Source organism: Musa acuminata, chromosome BXJ2-5, assembly GCF_036884655.1.
Source record: "Musa acuminata AAA Group cultivar baxijiao chromosome BXJ2-5, Cavendish_Baxijiao_AAA, whole genome shotgun sequence".
NCBI lineage: Eukaryota > Viridiplantae > Streptophyta > Magnoliopsida > Zingiberales > Musaceae > Musa > Musa acuminata.
This window is the reverse complement of record NC_088342.1, coordinates 35,828,679-35,837,979: the sequence shown is the minus strand read 5'-3', so window position 1 is coordinate 35,837,979 and position 9,301 is coordinate 35,828,679.

Sequence of the window (9,301 nt, the reverse complement as noted above, 5' to 3'; positions counted from 1 at the left end):
CGTTACCTCCTCTTCGATGGCCATAAAGGCGTAATGAGCAACTTGCTCGGTGTTGGACTCCTCTTCCTCAGATGCGCTCGAATCATCCCATGTTGCTTGGAGCGCCTTCTTCTTTGTTGTTCTTTTCTTGACTTGGGGACAATCACTCTTGTAGTGTCCCGGCTTTTTACATTCGTAGCAGATCACTTGGTCCTTCTTGGGTTCAAGTTTATTTTTCACATCGTTTTTAAACTTGTTTCTTTTGAAGAATTTCTTAAATTTTCTTGTCAAAAGTGCCAGGTCATCATCACAGTCCTCATCACTTGAGTTTTCTCTCAAGTGGCATTCAGAAGTTTTAAGTGCCATATCCTTCCTGTTCTTTGGAAGGATGTCTTCTTGCTCTTCATGAGCTTTGCAAGTCATTTCGTAGGTCATTAATGACCCGATTAGTTCTTCAAGAGGGAAGTTGCGCAGATCCTTTGCCTCTTGAATGGCAGTGACTTTAGGATCCCAACTCTTAGGAAGGGATCTTAGTATCTTATTAACAAGCTCAAAATCCGAAAAGTTCTTTCCGAGTCCTTTTAGACCGTTGACGACATCCATGAAACGGGTAAACATGTCGCCAATGGTTTCGCTCGGTTTCATTCGGAAAAGTTCAAAAGAATGCAGCAACAGATTGATTTTTGACTCTTTCACTCTACTTGTGCCCTCGTGGGTCACTTCAAGTGTGTGCCAAATATCAAAAGCAGTTTCGCAAGTTGAAACACGATTAAACTCGTTTTTATCAAGTGCGCAAAATAAGGCATTCATAGCCTTTGCATTAAGAGCGAAAGCCTTCTTCTCCAAATCGTTCCAATCGATCATTGGAAGAGAAGATTTTGAAAATCCATTTTCAACAAGGTTCCATAGTTCAAAATCCATAGAAATAAGAAAGATCCTCATTCGGGTCTTCCAGTAAGTGTAGTCCGTTCCACTGAACATGGGTGGACGTGTAATCGAATGCCCCTCTTGGTTTCCGGCGTATGCCATCTCTCTTGGGTTTTAATCCTCTAGAGAGTTAACCTTGCTCTGATACCAATTGTTAGGATCGAGAGCACTAAGAGGGGGGGGGGTGAATTAGTGCAGCGGAAATCTTACAGCGATTAAAAACAAACAGCTGCGTTCGTTCAAAAACTGTTATGATGCAGAAGCAAATTCTCAGTTTGTATCTAAGTGCAGTTTGCGTCTAAGCGCAGATTGCGTTTAAGCGTAGTTTTGCGTCTAAGCGCAGATTTACGTCTAAACGTAGTTTTACGTCTAAATGCTGAAACTCGTTCGTAAAATCGTAGAGGAAAGTTTCCAGTTATCAATAAGATCAAAATGTAAGTATAAACTGTAAAGAAGCTCGTTCGTAAAAGTACGGAAGACAGTTCTGCAGAATCAAACGTAAACGTAAACAGTAACGTATGAAAATACGAATTTACGTCTGAATGCAGATTCGGAAGAACAGCACTTAGAACTTGTTCGTGAAAGCGCAGAGAGCAGTAGTAATGAGGGAGGTTTGCAGTAATGATAAAGTGCTCGAAAATAAACGCAAACCAGAGATTTAGAGTGGTTCGGTCAGCCTTGACCTACTCCACTTTTGGCTTCCTCCACCGACGAGGTTGCCGACGTCCACTAGGTGCCTTCCTTCAATGGGCGAAGGCTAACTGCCCTTTTACAGTTTCTCTCCTTTTGACAGGCTCAGGAGACAACCTTTACAGATCCTTTCTCTCCTCTCTTTACAACTCAAAACTTGAAGAACAGAAGGAGGAGAACTTTAGGACTTTACACAAATTTGAGCTCTTAGAATCACTGAAAAGATCAAGAATTCGGTGTGGATCTATATCTTTTCAGTGCTGAATGGGTGGGGTATTTATAGGCCCCAACCCAATTCAAACTTCGAGCTCAAAACGATCAAATCGATCAAATCCCAGAATTCTGGGATCAGGCGGTTGCACCTCTTGACTGGAGAGGTGGCACCGCCTGGCAGAGCTCGAAGACTGAGCTCAGGCGATTGCCTTTCTCTGCCAGAGCTCGAAGACTGAGCTCGATGGTCGCATCACCTGGCAGAGCTCGAAGACTGAGCTTGGTGGTTGCATCACCTGGCAGAGCTCGAAACTGAGCTTGGTGGTTGCATCACCTGGCAGAGCTCCAAACTGAGCTTGGTGGTTGCATCACCTGGCAGAGCTCCAAACTGAGCTCAGGCTGATGCACCTCTCTGCCAGAGCTCGAAGACTGAGCTTGGTGATTGCATCACCTGGCAGTGCTCGAGACTGAGCTCAGGCTGATGCACCTCTCTGCCAGAGCTCGAAGACTGAGCTCGGTGGTTGCATCGCCTGGCAGAGCTCGAAACTTGAGCTCTGGCGGTGCTACCTCTTGGCAGAGGAGGTTGCACCGCCCAGTCTGGCTCGAAGACTGAGCTCTGGGCGGTTGCACCTCTCGGCTGGAGCGGTTGCACCTCCCAACCCCACAGCCCAGGCGGTTGCACCTCCTGGCTGGGGCGGTTGCACCTCCCAACCCCACAGCCCAGGCGGTTGCACCTCCTGGCTGGGGCGGTTGCACCTCCCAACCCCACAGCCCAGGCGGTTGCACCTCCTGGCTGGGGCGGTTGCACCTCCTGGTGCAATCAGGGTCCGAATGGTTCACTCCATTCGGCCCAATTCGAATCTTTTCAGGGGCCCAATTGCCCCAAGATTAAGCTAATGGGATCACCTCCCATTTTCATGCTTAATCATCATGCTAACTACGATTAACTCTAAGACAACTTCTGCAGCTTTGCTCCGATGCGTCAATCGCTTCTTCCGGCGAGTTTCCGGCCAACTTCCGTCGATCAACCGATAACCCTCGGTGATCCTTCTGCGGACATCCGGCATACTCCTGGACTTTGCGACGATCCACTTGGCGAGTTCCGACGAGCTTCGCTTGGCAAGCTTCTGGACTACTCGGATCTGTTCTCGCTGAACCTCCGACGACCGTCCGAACTTCCGTCGAACTCTCGAACTCCCAACGTGATCATGATCTTGACTCCGGCGCAATACCTGCTGCTTGTCTTACTCTCATCGTAGTTAATCCTGCACACTTATCTCAACACATAGATTAGATAACAAATGACAATTGACTTCATCATCAAAATCCGAGATTCAACAAGAATGTCTACCTATTTCTTAGGACAACACATCTCCATTACGGATAAACTCATTTGCGACATGATAGGTATTCCCATAAAAAAATAGAGGACTTTACTTTAGAGGATCATGGGATGATGAAACTGTTGGGACAACATATGTTGAAGCCTTAGGAACAATTTTTGCCAATCCCAATTTAGCGATTGTTCCTAAAAGTTGTGAACATCTATTACCATTAAACACTAAGGTACTTCATCATATCCTAACTAGCATCATTCTCCCTAAACAATACCATCATGATGAAGTAAGCCAAATAGAATTAGGAACTATGTATTGAATCATGAAAGGACATGACATCTGTCTTGGTTATCTTATCTAACAAAACATGTTAGAACTATCTAAGAAAGACATGATGCTTCCATATGGTGGTATAATCACTAGAATACTGAAAGCCTACAATATTCCAATACCATCCGACGAAGAAGTAATAAAAGTAGATAGGTTTAGTATAATAAATAAAAATCTACTTCACCGATTGAGATGTGTTTATAGAAACGGTAACTGGGTTAGAATGCCTAGAAGAACCGATCCCCCTCAACCTGAACCAGAACCAGAAACACCAGTCTTTAGGGGTACTCAATCTCCTCCGATCTGTCCCTTTGAGGAAACACATTCATTTGAGCAAGCTCCTACATCATCTGTCGAAGATATTGGGATTCGGATGGACCGATTTGAACAAAGACAAGAACGACTTAAACATCGACAAGATCAAATCCTATTTGAGCTGCAGCAAATTCATCGACAATTTGACTCTTTATTTAGGCATTTTAATTTTTCACCTCTTGAATGAGCTTATATGTGTATTGTAAACTCTTTATGTTACTCACCATGATCACAATGCCCTGTGCCTTGATCTTTGATATGGTTACCTGATGTATTTATTTGTGAGCAGAGTTACAAACATCACTCATTGTTTAATCTCGTTACTCACTGTCGGATTTTACATTGAAACTAAATATTTTTATAACCACCTTGAAAACCTTGTGCCTTGGTTTCCATGATAAATATGATTTGAGAAAATGATACACCAATGTAGTTGATGCATCATGTTATTATATTGCCATAATACTAAACATCAACTAGCTGATATTTTTACAAAACCTCTAAGTGAAGAACAATTTGATTTCATAAGAAGAGAATTAGGAATGTTGATGTGTCCGAATACATAAACTAGTTAAAATTATTTTTCGGACTTTATTGAATGATCAAATTACTTGATTGCCATTATATGCCTAAATAACATGTTGGAAATTATGTGTTGAAATATAAAAATTTCCATAACAATAAGCATGTTTTGTCTTCATGATTGTATTTGAAAATCTATAGCATAGTCTTGTCTGACTGCATGAAAGTGTTAATTTCATTTTCGGATTCGCTTAACAATTGGTATCCTAACAATCGGATTTTCTCATACACTTATTATATGAAAAATATTTTTCTGAAATGGATTTGATGAAATGATTCCTGCTTATAAATTCCATCTTGAAATATGGATGATAGTGTTTTTACTTGCAAAGATTTGTTTCACATACATATTTTGATCCTCGTAAAAATGAAGCATGATTTAATCTCTCATCGATTTTAACTTCACTCAAAGTAAACTCACAAATAGCCTTCCTCCTTCATGCAAAAAAGATTATAACAAATAAAAAGGAAGAAGTACTCAAAGCGATCTACATATCACGATTTCCTTTATATGCTTGTATAATTGATTTCCTATCACTTACTATTGGAAAATAACATGAACCTAGTAAAGGCATGAACAATTATCACACTTATGCTCAAAATTTGCTTATATTATTCTCCTGGTATCACAATTACCACACTTTTTATTGATGACAAAAGGGGAGAAATATTTGAGTATTAATGCTATGCTATGCCTTGTTTGTATCGTGTCAAGATATCAAACAAAAAACTTGCATCGTAATTTTACGTATTGATATCTTACCATGTGATGAAATGCAATAATTGCTAAAACATTTGAAATGTATGCATCATGTAATGATATCAAAATCTTACTTCGTAGTTTTACATGTTGACATCTTACAATATGATGAATTGCTACTATTACCATCATTCAAACTTGTAATGTAAAATTTGAAAATGAATGTCAAGCCTTGACATCATCTTCAGAGAGATACATCATGATGGGAATCATGATGGGAGTATTGATAAGTTTAAATGATTTTAACTTATCAATATGTCTCTTGAATTCAAAGGTTTTGAATTCAAGAATGACTTATCTCAAGTATGGCATATAGATAGGGGGAGTTAAGGTTAACTCGATTATCAATTGATTGTCATCATCAAAAAGGGAGAGATTGTTGAATCTCGGATTTTGATGATGAAGTCAATTGTCATTTGTTATCTAATCTATATGTTGAGATAAGTGTGCAGGATTAACTACGATGAAAGTAAGATATGCAGCAGGACTTACGCCGGAGTCAAGACAATGATCACGTTGGGAGTTTGAGAGTTCGACAGAAGTTCGGATAGTCGTCGAAGGTTCTGCGGGAACAAATCCGAGAAGTCCATGAGCTTACCAAAGAAGCTCGTCAGAACTCGCCAAGTGGATCGTCACAAGTCCAGGAGTTTGTCGGAAGTCCGCAGGAGCATCACCGAGGGTTCATTAGATGATCGACGGAAGTTCGCCGGAAAAAGCGATTGACGTACCGGAGCAAGTTGCAGTAAATGTCTTAGGAAATATCATAGTTAGCATAATGATTAAGTTGAAAATGGGAGGTGATCCCATTAACTTAATCTTGGGGCAATTGGGCCCCTGAAAAACTCAAATTGGGCCGAATGGATCAACCCATTCGGACCCTGATTTCTGCCAGGCGGTTGAACCGCCCCAGCCAGGCGGTGGCACCGCCTGGGCTTAGTCTCCGAGTGAGACTGGGCAGTGCAACCGCCCCTGACAGGAGGTGGCACCACTTGAGCTCGGTCTTCGAGCTCTAGCAAGAGGTGCAACCGCCTTAGTCAGGTAGTGGCACCGCCTGAGCTCGGTCTTCGAGCTCTGGCAGGAGGTGCAACCGCCCCTGACAGGAGGTGGCACCGCCTAGAGGCTCAGTCTTCGAGCTCTGCCAGGCAGTGCAACTGCCTCAGTTAGGAGGTGCAACCGCTAGATCTTGGAATTCCGGGAATTGACAGTTTTGAGCTTGAAATTCAAACTGGGTTGGGGCCTATAAATACCCCACCCTTTCAGCATTGAAAGAGAAAAAAAAACACACCGAAATCCTGATCTTATTCTATGATTTTTAGAGCTCAAAATTGTTGTAAAGGCCAAAAGTTCTTCTCCCTCTTTTCTTCCAAGTTCTGATCTTTAAAGAGAGGAGAGAAAATTCTGTAAGGGTTGTCTCCTAAGCCCATCAAAAGGAGTGAAACTGTAAAAGGGTGGTTGGCCTCCGCCTATTGAAGGAAGGCCTCTAGTGGATGTCGGTGACCTCGTCGGTGGAGGAAGCCAAAAGTGGATGTAGGTCAAGATTGACCGAACCACTCTAAATCTCGGTTTGCATTTACTTTGAGCATATTATCTTTACTGCAAACCTCCTCAAAAGCTCACTACTTTCTGCGCATATATGATTGGGTTTCAAGCTTTGCACTTTCCGAATCGGCGTTTAGACGTAAATCAGTTTTATCGTATGATCATCATATTTCAGTTTCCGTTTACGTTTTGATTTCTATCATAACTGCAAACTGCCTTTATATCCTTGCTTTAACTGTATCTCACTTAATCAAGTGATTTACGAATCAACATTTATACGTAAATCAGTTTTTTCGTACAAATATCATATTTCAATTTGCGCCTACTATATGATTTGAACCATAACTGCAAACTGCATTTATATCTTTGCTGCATCTCGCTTAATCAAAAGTTAAAGTGATTTACGAATCGGCTTTCTTACTGAAATCACTTTTATCGAACGAACGCAGTTTTTTTAATCGTAGAAGGTTTTCCGCTGCACTAATTCACCCCCCCCCCCTCTTAGTGCTCTTGATCCTAACACTAATGACATGTCAGATAATATAATATTCATATTTTGTAATCATGTGTGTCTAGATCGAAGTAGGTTAAGTCATAATTGAGTTAGTTTTAGGTGTAACCTGGCTAATCAATTAGGGGCCCATTGGGCCTGATTTGGGGCTGAGTTAGGCTCATTGAGAGGCCTATTCAGTGACCCACATATGGATTAAGAGGTGGCACCACTAGAATATATAGTGGTACCACCCAAACATAGTCTCCCAAACCATGTTAGGTGGTGGTACTGCCTAGTGTCAATGCTACAAGCGGTGGTACTACCCAGCACATGTGGTGGTACTGTTAGGACCTAGGAAACCCGGGATGAGACCTTTTTTGGCTCTATTTTTGAAGTCATTTGGGGTCTATAAATACCCCACTCTTTTGTGCTTAGGTAAGCAAGAAATTGAGTAGAAAATGGGAAAAATATATTTGAGAGAAAAAAGGTGTAAACTCTCTTGAAGTATAGAGTCTTTTCCTCCTAGGTTTAGAAAGTCTTCTAAAGGGAGGACTGAGGTATAATGTAAAAGAGAGTTATAAATGTTCTCTCCCGAGCCTATTAAAAGGAGAAAGAGTTGTAAGGGTAGTTAATCTTCACCTATTGAAAGAAAATCGGTAGTGAATGCCGATGGCCTCGACTGAAGAGGAATCAAGTGTGGACATAGGTCGGGACAACCAAACCACTATAACCCTGGTTTGTATTTACTTTATGCTTTTCATTTATTTTGTAAACTGATTTAATTGCTCACTAACGAATGTTTCAAGTTAAACTCATCTTTCCGATATAAGCTTTATCAAACTAGATTTTAGAATCAATGTAATTTTTCGAAAGCACTAATCACCCACCCCCCCCTCTCTTAGTGCTGAAATGGTCCTAACAACATCTTCTAAGTTAATACAACTAATCCAAAAGATGACATCTTTTGGGTTAATACATAATATATAACCTTAAAAATATAACAAACAATATGGGTTGAACATTTATATCATTAATTTCTACTAACACTTGAATGAGAGAAAATAGTTAATATTATACTTTTGGATATTAAGATATTGAATACCCAAAAAATATTGATTCAAACATTTGATTATCCTACAATTGTTAGATTATGTAGCTCTATCTAATTAGGTAAGATATATTATAATATGACTAGATTCTAATGATGGTAAGATATATTATAATCGACTAATAGAAAGAAAGTCCAATTATAATAAGATTCAATAGGAGATTACTTTAATGGGAGGAACTGTCATAATTATCATCACTCTTTGCTCCGCTTATAAAAGGATAGGGCCTCCTAGGGACAAAACACTAATTATTAAGATTACATATCTATCCTTAATCTCCCTAATCTATCCCTCATAGCAATCTTGTGAAGAATAGGAAGAGAGGAGAATATGAATTTATTTCTCCTTATAGATTGGTATTACTGTAGCTTTCAGATTTAATAATGATGCACCTACAGATTAGATAAAGATATCCTGAATGACATCGATCTGACATCGATCTGAATGACATCCTGAATGGCATCCTGAATGAAATCAAATTTATTATGATTTTATGTTTACAATTGGTATCAAAGTCATATTTCTGAAGTCAAATATCTTAGATATATTTATTAGCATCCATCTTGATGCTAATAACTTGTCACTTGATTTTCGATGGTTGAATGATCTATCTACATTATTGATCTATTTTCTTATCACATCCATCTTGCCACTTGCTTATGGGCAATGTAAGATTCCACATGTTTGATCAATAGATTATTATTGACAACTTACTATTGATAGCATAGTTGAGAGTGATGGCCTCTAATGATCATTGGTTTAGTCATTGGCAGCGATTGCATACAGGTGTTGCTATACATAGTAGAAGCTCAATGGGGTGTGACAAAGGTGGTGGTCGCATGCACGATTGCCTCTACACAATAGTCTTGCGATGGTCAGCTTACCTTAGTCACAGGTAGTTGTAGTAGTGCTGCTACCTACAACAACTAATAGTGCTTCCTTTGTTCAATGGCTACAATAATGCCGCTATAGTGGCATTTACTAGCCATGACCAGAATTGATTGGAAGTCAAAGGTTGTAGTTTCTAACG